Raw genomic sequence first — 11343 nt, 5'->3', positions numbered from 1 at the left:
CAGTGAAAATATAAAGGGTCCCAACTGATGTAATCTTCCATTTTGACAGTATTCACTAGTAGCTACTCTCTGAGAGTAGTCGCTCGCTCACCTCTCAGAAGAGACCGTGCTTTCTCACTTTATTTGTGAGGATATCACTAGAGAGACTATGGTAAGAGTGAGCATCCCTGTGACTCCTATTAAACTCTACAGCTGCTGTACCTTGATCTGGGTTCTCTGAATTAAAACTGTCCTTTTTTTTGTGTGTGTACAGTGTATTTATATGTAAGTGTGATGTTCTGTGGTAAGAATGATAGTAAAAGTAATAAATTATAGTAATGGACTTGCTCTCTTTTTTTGAGGAAAGAAATAGCAGGTTGATTCAGCTTGCAGATCAACACCAGAGAGGATATGTCTACCTATGCAATAGGTGTCTAACCTGCTGTTATATTCCACAGGTATCTAGTCAGGACAGACAGTTCACTCTAGATGGCTACTCAGCTTCACCCAGAGGTATGTATTAATATTGAGTCAGGTGAGTTGATTCTAGACCCAGTCGTCTTGACTGGATCTCCACTGACTGCATCAGGAAGTTAAACATAGGCTTGTTCTGCATGCCTTGATCTGTGAGCCAAACCCCGCCTGCTAAGTTCTGTATAACACACAGGATGATACGTTGTATTCACTATATTCAGTCATGTTTGGTACGCATTTTTAGAGTGTGGAAGAAAACCAGTGAGAAGGGTATTTACCCTACAAATAGGAGTAATGCTACAGCACTGGAATTTGTTATTGCTGATCTCAGAACTACTTACTGTAATGGGTAGTGGTCTGTTGTGTGAAGAGATGGTGCGTCTTCCTAACCCTGACCTATGAGATCATCTTCAATTGCTCATATTGCTTGCATTTCTAGTAGTTGGGCTTTATCATGTGAAAAAAAACAGGGGACTAGGAAGGAAAATGAAGTAATAACAGAATGAAAAGCACGAACCAGCAGCACTTAAAATTTGGTTTCCCTTATAACTCGATTTCCTATCAAAACTTCTTATCAAATGCATGAGAGGGAGGTTTGGATACTGGTGTGACAGATCACAAAATGGGGAAGGATTTTTAGTACAGATGTAGTTTCAGCTGTTGAAGTTTTGTCTGGAAAACAGCTCACTGAACCATTAGATATTTTACAGATATTCACAATCTTCAGAATTTTTGTTCTTTTCTTTTACAAGTAGAGAAGAAGACCAGGAATTTCTGAGAATCCAATAAAAATAAGCAGGCACTAAAGTAAGAAAGAAGGGTAGCTCTGCCTGCTGCAGAATTACAAAGCTTGTCTGGTTTGGATTTAGGCTTAGATTTGGTTTTTCTTTTCTTTTCTTTCAAAATGCCTCTTCTCAAAACTTCTGGACTTTTCATTGTCTATAGCATAGCTGCTGACAGTTCTTCCTTAGAGGCATCGGTATACATCTCCTCTTCTACCTGTTACTGATTCTCAGCTGTAAAGACTTAAATATCATTAAGGCACAAAGCTCAAGCTGTATCACAAAATCTGCTCTTCAAAGGCTTTGGCTGCTAAATGAATATCTGAACTTTGCCTCCCTTTTAGTTGCCCCAGCTTCATAAACTCAGATGCTGTAAGACAGATTCTGCTGTCCGAAGCTGTAGACTGGCAATATCAGCCTTGTTCATCCCTGACCAAACTTCATGTCAACTTACGTTAAGTACAAGAAGGAGCAAGAGCTCATAGTCATGGTATTTCACAAAATGTCATGAAATGACAAAAGAATCAGAGCAACCCTGTTATTAACGCACATCACCACTCTGGTAGCAGAGTCAGGAGAAGCTGTCTGCACACTGAGCCCACAGCCTAGGTGTGTTCTAATCACTCAATTTTTTAGTTCAGCCCTGGGGCAGCAAGCCTGGGCAGTTGTTATAATTCTAACCTTTCCATTCACTTCCAGGGTTTCAACAGGGTATTTGGCATCTCCTGATCCCTCTTTGGTATCCAGGCAAGATCCTCACCATCCCACAGCTGGCAACAGGACAGCCTCAGTGTAAAGCTGCTTTTGTAAAAGTTTATCATCTAAATACCTGTTCATTCCAGGAGGCTTGATAGTGTAAAAATATGGTGGGTAAGATTTAGGATGATGTCAGACTCTTCTGTGAATGTGGTGTGATATTGCTGGCAGCTTCATGCATAATAAGAAAAGTGGAATACATTGATTCTGCTTTTTCATGTTTCACAAGTAAGGAACATTCTTCTGCTGTCTAGAGCTACCCGCTCACTTTCTTCATCCTCCTGGGCTAAGACATGACCTGCTTGTGATGCCTGGTATGACTTTTACAGTGTGATATAAACAGTTTTTACAAGCCTGGCTTTGTTAAACAAAATTGCAAGTCCTCACATGTGACTTAATTGCAGTCCACTGATTTAGGATTTGCTACTAGCATGAAGCTTTCTTCCACTTATTTCTGCCTACTCTCCAGCTTGCCAGATCTCACAGAAGGGATGGGAAGAACTGGGAACCACTCACTTCACAGTTGATGCAAGCCTGCCAAATTTCCCTTGCTGAGCACTAAACTTGCACAGAAGCCTGCTTCTTCATGCTGCTTGTGCAATGGCCCTCCTCCCAGTCATACAGCCTCCACACTGCCCTCCCCATCCCACAGCTCAGCACAGCCTTTTGCAGCCGTGCAGCAAAACGTGCCCGATGCTTCCACTGTCCTGTGCTTCTGGGCCACACTATGTCTCATTCTGGAGCTGAAGGTCCATGGGACCATTTAGACTGGGACATGATGTAGATATGAAGGGAGCTTCCCTGACTGCGTGGACCTATATAAAGAGTCTCTTGTACAATACTCATCCTGCAGTGGTAGCCAGGTGCCCACAAAACCGCCAGCCCTGACAATGTAGTCTAACCAAGGTGGATCCACTAGCAGCCTTATGTCCCTTATATGCACTAATCGACACTGCATGCAGGACAAAAGTAATATTCAAATAGCTTTTGAAAGAAATTTGGTTATTAACAGGAGCTGTGAAAATCAGGAGACTAACTGCTTTCCTGGCTCTCTCTTGCAGGGCTGGGCCAGGTCAGCTGTATGCAAAAGGAGCTGCTGATCCAGGAACAGTGGGAAGTGAGCTCCACCTAAACGCTCAGCTCCAGCTCTCTTCCAGGAAGGAAGAAGGGATCCACAGGGATTTAATCATGACTGAGGCTTATGCTGAGCTCCACCTCCAGGAAAAGCCGTAGCTTACTGAGCAAAATGTAGGAGCAGTCAGTAATGCCCTTTGTTTCCCCTGCAGCCAGGTGTGCTGCTGACTTAGCATAATTTTTTATTTATTACCTTTTATTTTACTGTGTCATTCATCCAGTTATTTTGCAGAAATGGCATTATTGGGGTTTAAATGTATAAAAATATATTTAGGAATATATAAGAGTAGATTTGTGTGCATATTTGCATGCTTCTCTTTTATAAATCATTGAAAGACTGTAATACAAATCATTTCTCACAAAGCTGTGGGAAAATCAATCATCCAAGTCAAAGCTAGAAACGATAGCCTTTTCCACCCCTAAGTAAACACAGTCTTACCTTCCGCGTCTTTCTGTCTCTGAGGGTGTGTGTGTATGTGTGCACATACACATACGCTTGTACCTGTATCTATTGTTACAGTTTAAAGGAAAAAAAACCACAAAGTAATCAATAGTGGGTTTCCAACACCAGGTCACAGAATAGCCTGAATTTCTGGAGTTTATAGTGCTTGCAGAAGAAAAGTCAGAATTAGTACATTATTCAAACTTTGAAACTAGATGCAAGAGAGGAAAGAAGTCTTCAGTTATAGAGGATGCTGATGCATAAATTTCCCCCATGAGGTTGTTTCAAAATTTGAGAGTACAAAGGAAGAGATGTGGAACTGGATCCTCATTGCCCAAGGCCTTAAAGGCAACAGCAAATACAAACAAAGAAACAACATGGGAGAAATTAGGAAGCACAGGAGTGGGTTCTCCCAGTATAGCGACTCTCTTGCACTTCAAAGGGACTGAAATATGTGAGGCAGTAGTAACTGTAGTCCCTGGAGTGGTAATATTTGAACATATCTAGCTCATACAAAATTAGAATTGGTTTTAAGTCTGCACAGTCTTGCTGCAGCAAGTCACAGGTTTCTCATTCCATCATCCCATTCCCAGCTACTGGGAATGTTTGGACAAGCCCTGTATGTGACAAAGTGAAGATGTGTCTGACATTAGCAGTGGGATCCCAGCAGCACAATTGATTCCACATGTTAGAGGTGCAGGGTGAGTGAAGAGGAGCAGGACAGGCAGGAGGGATGAAGAAAACTTAAATGAGCATGACTGAATTTTCCTCAGTTAAGGGCAGCTGACTTGTGAACATCTGATGCTGAAGACTGCCACTGTTCTGAGCAGGTGCCTTGCAGAACTGAGTGCTTTCCCCTCTTTTCCCTCCTTGCCTCCTCCATCACCCTCAGGCAGGAACCTTTGCAGTGCTGGCCAGGGCTGTTCTCACTGAAGTTACTGATTGTTCTCCGTCTGTATAAATGAAAGTGGAGTTAAGTCAATATCCAGCACCTCTGAAAAATCCCACTAAGAATTAATTTAGTGTTTATTCAATTATTCAATTAAGTATTAATTATGAGATCTCTTTAAATAGAGAGAATTCTTTACTGTCATTTCAGCAAAGTGTACAGTATGATGTCTTAATTCCCCTGAGCATCTTCTGCTGCATTTCATCTTCTGATGTGTTTTCCCTAGAGTTACAGTCTGTAGAAAAGAACTACATTTTAAAATATTATTCCAAGGATGAGGAATGGTACAATTTCTAAACACCATGCAACAACCTTGCTAAAGTGTCAATAATGTATTTGCCAATACTCTAAAGGGATCAAAACAAGAGTTAGGAAGATCTTCAATTTAATAATTAAGAGACCCATGTGCAGCTTCACATGAGATCACTCTGATCCCTTTTCTACAAGGAGCATCAGAACTCTGTGTTCGGAATACTTATTTGGCTCCAGCAAGTTACCCTTGACGTGAGAGCTGAGAGCTGTATTTGAGCAGTCAGCTGAGGGACTTAGGTGCCTTTGGGCGCCTACCGTGATGTCTGACTTCAGAGTGATCCAGGTTGCCTGATTACTAAATTTTTACCATTTTGCAGGCAGTGGTGAAACACAGTTGCTCTCCAAGCCCTGTAAAGGGTCTAGGAGAGGTCTTTGCTCCTCTCCAGCTACCAGGCTCTCAGGGAATGGTGGAAGGCTGCAATGCTGAAAAGAGATGTTTGCGGAATAGAGCTCCTACAGGAACTACCTGGGAATTTGCATTTGTGTAAAATCATTTGGCATACAGAAAACTCAAGTACAAGGAGGATGTTAATTTTCCTGCCAATGCTGAGAGCATGCTTAGCTCATTCAGACTGCACTCAGACTGCACTGCATTTACTGTCAACTGCTTTGGTGATTTTACCACCTCACTTTTCACAGCTGCAGCAAGAATACATGCTTACCCAAGATAGCAGATTCCAGACCTTCCTCCACTCAAACAGGGGGTTTGATCCCCATCTGTTATACAGCTGGGGATTGATGCTTTAAGGTGAGAGTACCTTCTACCTCTCCTCTGAGTATCCCTCATTTTGGAGACCCAACAAGACAAAGTCTAGTGCTTAAGGTAGAGAACTAGAGGAGACTAATCCTGGCACACCACTTACTGCTGGTTCCAAGATCAATCCTCTTTTTTATACAGTGATTGTCAGCACTACACAACATCAGTACTAACCTCTGTTAGATTTTGTGTTTGGAAAGCCTCAAAAGAATGGAAAATTATGAAGTCTTCAGATCCATGTAGAGCTTGGAATAGCAATTGTGCCTCCAAATGAAAGCAACTCAACTCAGCACTTGCTCTTTAACTCTTCCTACAAAAAAGATCAGTTTAATGTATATGAATTTCTTGGCAATGTGATTAACTGGTTTTAATATTTCATTTTCGTGGAATATACTGTAACTTAGCATCTAAAGGAAGTATTAACTCTGACTCAGACAAATAATATATAGCCTTTGTGTTTTCATACATGTTTTTGATTCCTAGAGGGCTCCCAAAAGGTCTATTAAAAAAAAAAAAAACAAAACAAACAAACAAAAAAAAAAAACAACAGAAAAAAAAAAGACAAACCAAAGCATTTTGAAATATGCATTCTTGATGCAGGCCAAACGAGATTACTTGTTCTCATTAGTGAACGCCGATCTTTCGTACCCTGATGTACATAAAGCAGCTCCTTGATACCATAGAAACACCAAGAACCATTTTCAGTGCATTAGCCCGCTTACTCACGTAGTTTGCATACTAGTCATTACCTGTCCTCTCTCTTTTGAACCATAAGTAAAGATTGTGACCCCTTGCTTGTAAAATAAAAGGAATAAACTTACTATTTGGATTTCCAACTATCTTATTTGTATATGTGTAAAACAGCAAACTTAACAGAGCTGCTACATTCCAATACAGCCTGCTGCACTTTTGTAAGTGTATCTGTCTCAATACCTGTTAGCTATAACAGGACCTTAGAAACCTGTCAGTTGCTTTTACCCTGGATATATATGTTTTTTTCTTTTTCCAAAGTCCTGGTATTTTAATAACTGAAGAGTCCAATAAAGTAAGGCACACCATTAATGGCACTTGGATTTCTCAAAAATATTTATAGTCCAAGTCAGAGAAAAAATTCCTTTCTAAGTGGAACTGTGTTTCCTAGAGAGTTTAATCCTGTTTCAGACAAATTGAGTAAGAAATCCTGCCTTTAAACATTAAGGACCAGGCACGAAAAACCACTCACCCACAGAAGGGAGTTCAGGGGCATCTCTTTTCTCACATCAGGTCCTAAGAACTGAGGTTAGATACACAGAGCAGCAGAGCATTGCACTGTTCCTATGAGACAGTAACCTCTCCCTTTTTATTCCTTGTCTCTTTCACAGAAATATGGCTGAAAGCTACGCAGTCTGCCTGAATTTCAGGGCTTTATGGTAGATCTGCAAGGACTTGGTATAGAGGTCTCAACTGAGGCTCAGCTGAAAGCTCAGCACAGACTGTGGTGTGCCATGGATATCAGCAAACTTCAACTTCCCATTATTGCCATGAGCACTGTGACAGTCACTTTCAAAACCTCCAATAAAGGCCACCAGGAGACAGCCAGGGTTAGGATCTCACGTCTGGTAAGAGTTCTCCAACCTCAGAGGGCAAAGTGAGGTGTAAAGAAAGTCAACGTGGACATCTCCGAGAAAGCAGAGAGTTCTTCAGTTTGATGATTCATATAAAGCTTGAATCAGCTAACTGCTTAAAGTGCTTAACAGACCCACTGAATCTGGGAGCAGAAAAAGTTTGCAAAGTCATGGGCTCTTTTATTCTGGCCATTATAAGGCTTTTCTTACAAGCAAAAAGTACCAGCAAAGGTCTAGTGTTTTCCTCTGGTTTCCAGGAGTACCAATCAGCTGAAACATAACAACACCACTGCTGGGATGGATGGCTTCAGAAAGTAAACCAAGCTGGACTCAGAAACTTAATCAAGAGAAAATAGGGCATAGGGTGGTGACAGTTAAAAGTCTGTATCACATCTCACCTTGAGCAAACCACAGAATGGGTTTCAGCACTTAGTTGCCTAAAATACTGATAAAAAGGTACCAAAATATAACTGACTCCAGGGCATTTGGGTTTGAAGAACAGCTCCTCTTTTCTTAAATGTTAATATAAAGATTGCCTGACAAAGCCAAAAAGGAGAATTTGAAGGTTTGATTCATCATTTAATATCCAGTTCTAGCTATTTACAAGTATGTTTTGTCTTGTCTCTCATAATTTCTGTTATATTCCTTCCATGCATTTATTTGAGTCAACAGTTAAATTAGATAATGTTCAATTTACTTCAACATTTATGCCCAACAACAGCCTCTGTGGTCACGAGGTGATGATTTAATTAGAGGAACCAAGCAAAAGTAGAAGGTGGATGTAGTTTTTCTTGATTTCAGTAAGGCATTTGATACTGTCTCCCACAGCATCCTCATAGATAAGCTAAAGAAGTGTGGGCTTGACGATCAAGTAGTGAGGTGGATCGAGAACTGGTTGAAAGGAAGAAGGCAGAGAGTTGTGGTCAATGGCGCAGAATCTAGCTGGAGGTCTGTGACTAGTGGAGTCCCTCAGGGGTCGGTGCTGGGACCGGTGCTGTTTACTATTTTCATCAATGACCTGGATGAGGGAACTGAGTGCACCCTCAGCAAGTTTGCTGATGACACAAAACTGGGAGGAGTGGCTGACACACCAGAGGACTGTGCTGCCATTCAGCGAGACCTGGACAGGCTGGAGAGTTGGGCGGGGAGAAACTTGATGAAATTCAACAAGGGTAAGTGTAGAGTCTTGCATCTGGGGAAGAACAACCCCATGTACCAGTACAGGTTGGGGGTTGACCTGCTGGAAAGTAGCGAAGGGGAAAGGGACCTGGGGGTCCTGGTGGATAGGAGGATGACCATGAGCCAGCAATGTGCTCTTGTGGCCAAGAAGGCAAATGGCATCTTAGGGTGCATTAGAAAGGGAGTGGTTAGTAGGTCAAGAGAGGTTCTCCTCCCCCTCTACTCAGCCTTGGTGAGGCCGCATCTGGAATATTGCGTCCAGTTCTGGGCCCCTCTGTTCAAGAAGGACAGGGAATTGCTTGAAGGAGTCCAGCGCAGAGCCACAAAGATGATTAAGGGAGTGGAACATCTCCCTTATGAGGAGAGGCTGAGGGAGCTGGGTCTCTTTAGCTTGGAGAAGAGGAGACTGAGGGGTGACCTCATCAATGTTTACAAATATGTAAAGGGTAGGTGTCAGGATGATGGAGCTAGGCTTTTTTCAGTGATATCCAGTGATAGGACAAGGGGCAATGGGTGTAAACTGGAGCATAGGAAGTTCCACGTTAACATCAGGAAGAACTTCTTTACTGTAAGAGTGACAGAGCACTGGAACAGGTTGCCCAGGGGGGTTGCGGAGTCTCCTACACTGGAGATATTCAAGGCCCGCCTGGACAAGTTCCTGTGTGATGTACTGTAGGTTACCCTGCTCTTGTGGGGGGGTTGGACTAGATGATCCTTTGAGGTCCCTTCCAGCCCTTGGGATTCTGTGATTCTGTGATTCTGATTCTGTGTGAGAGAGGAAAAAACCCCTTTTGTTGAAACACATATTTTTTCTGTGAGACTAATTTGAGCAATTCTAGCTCTGGCACTGTGCTAGTGAGGGGATGTGAGAATAAATAACAGCCAAGTTCTTCCCTCGTTATAAATACTCTTTTCTGCTAATCAGCTCTGGCATGTCTCTGCTTAAACCCCTCCTCTGTCCTTACCAGAGGACCATGACTGGGGCCATACTGCTTTGCCACGTCCTGTCCAGCCAGCAAAGCCACTTGCAGCCACAAAGGAGTGATGCAGTCATGACTCGGATTTCATGTTACAGCCCCAGCATCCCATTTTGCACTGGCAAAGGAGGCCAGCAGTAGCATGACCCTGGGGAGGTGATGCTGGATATAGCAGTTACCCTTCAAACATTCCCGGTTCCTTAGATAACTCCATAGCATTGCTTGTGTGCAGCAGTCTTTATACCCAAGCTTAGAGGTCATGCATATTTTGTAGTATAGTTATTTGGTTATCAAAGGTATGGTAGATGTTTCAGATAAGGACTGGAATTTTCTATGTATAGTTAACAGTAGGGGGTGGTGCTTTTCTGGATAGTGGGTTTTTTAGATGCTGGAGGTTGAAGAGAGTGGAAAAGGGATGCACATATGTTATTTCATATAAAGTAGTCTGGTGACAATGCCTGGCTCACACTCCCTTCACTCACCCTTTGATGTTCAGACCGTGCAACAGATGTGAAAGGAATGATTGACAGTGCCGAAACAACACATGGTGTCTAATGAGCTCACTGGGGCTCATCACTCCCAGTTTTGATATTTTAATCTGAGCCCCTCAGCTTCTAACAGCTTGATTCTCCCTTTTGTTTGCCCACAGCTGTTGCAAACTGGCCATCTTCAGGTCATCCCCAGAAGACAGAGACAGTCTGGCATCTGCAGGTGTACCTGTCTCCCATCTCTTTCCACTACTGACTGCCAACCTGCTGCAGGATTTGGCTTGCAAGGCCAGTGTCTGTCACCGACCTGCCTTCACATCCATACATATTCACCATGAGGAGTCAGTGTAATGCAATTTGGCTTTGCCTGAAAAGTCACAGTAAACCCTGTATAGACCACAGGATGACTGCCCTCCCTGGCAGACCTTGGGGATCCCCTGCAGTGTCAGTGCGCATCCTCAAGCTGCTGCATATAGCATTTGCTGAAGGCAAACAGTCTGGATAACAGCGAACAGATGATCCAAACACTGGGCTTGGATAGCGCTTCTCCTCTGTACCATGGGCACTGCCAGGCATTGCTGTGCAGGAAAAATGCTGCAGCCCGTCCCAGAGAATAAATGTGGGACTACATGTGTGTGCTACTAAAGAGCAGAAAGTACTCTGTACAGTCTGTACACTGACTCCGAATCCTTGCACAGCAAAGATGCTCTCAATGACTTTAGGATGTCTATAAAATAAACGGCTCAGCCAATTTTATGTGAACATTACAGCCATATTGCTTACTGCCATTGACTGCCATTTAAGGAGATAAGAACGATAATATGAAATAAGAACTGTTAAGTTTCCTTGCAATTACTAAAGACTATGACTGAACCTCCCTAAAACCTCTTGTTAACGGAGGAAGGACAGAGTTTCTCACAGATAACAAATACGATTCCGAAACTTGAAATCCCGTGTGATTTTGAGATCCTTTCACCCTATCAGTCACTGCAATTCATTTAGCTCCTCGAGGCATTTCTTTCTGCAATGGTGCTGCAGGGAAAAGCAGCTCATGGCCTCACTTGCTTCTTGCAGAGAAGCACTGGCTACCCCTGCTCTGCAGGACCCTGCAGCTCTAATGCCCTGGCTATGGGACCCTGCAGCTCTGGTGCCCTGGCTGTGGACTAGCTTCACCTACAGGTGAGGTCTGGGCTTGCGCTAGCACCACCACAGCCTCCTATGTCCTTGTTCGGAATGCCCCAAGCATCTGCCAAGCTGAATGGTCAGTCAACCAGGACCACAGGTAGCAGATCATTAGGCAAGTCAAGACACAGCCTTAGTTGTCAAGTGGATAACTCAGAATCTGCCTTAAACTTTGTACGGACATGTCACTGTGACTACCCTGTGCTGGGGATTGCCTGTCTTTACAAGGCAAAATGGTACTTCCTCAGTGGCCTAAGAGGTCATTGGCGGAGGTGAGCGGCTCCAGAGAGGAGCCCTCAACCCCGGAGCGAGGGAGAAACCCCCGCCC

At 43.2% G+C, this 11343-nt stretch overlaps 1 long non-coding RNA gene across 2 annotated transcripts; it reads left to right on the top strand.

Annotated features, from left to right (window-relative positions):
* Positions 1–310: 310 nt before the first annotated feature.
* LOC136013353 (uncharacterized) lies at positions 311–10762 on the top strand. 2 transcript variants are annotated; one of them, XR_010612236.1, is made up of 5 exons: positions 311–492; positions 1935–2027; positions 3053–3239; positions 6947–8361; positions 9995–10762. It is a non-coding gene; the product is annotated as an uncharacterized LOC136013353 (long non-coding RNA). The 2 variants fall into 2 exon arrangements; XR_010612235.1 differs by having other exon boundaries at positions 1935–2101.
* The last annotated feature ends 581 nt before the right edge of the window (positions 10763–11343 follow it).

The sequence above is a fragment of the Lathamus discolor genome, chromosome 4 (genome assembly GCF_037157495.1).
Source record: "Lathamus discolor isolate bLatDis1 chromosome 4, bLatDis1.hap1, whole genome shotgun sequence".
In the NCBI taxonomy this organism is placed as follows: Eukaryota; Metazoa; Chordata; class Aves; order Psittaciformes; family Psittacidae; genus Lathamus; species Lathamus discolor.
The sequence above is the reverse complement of the archived record's forward strand: the minus strand, read 5'-3'. Positions and strand labels throughout refer to the sequence as shown.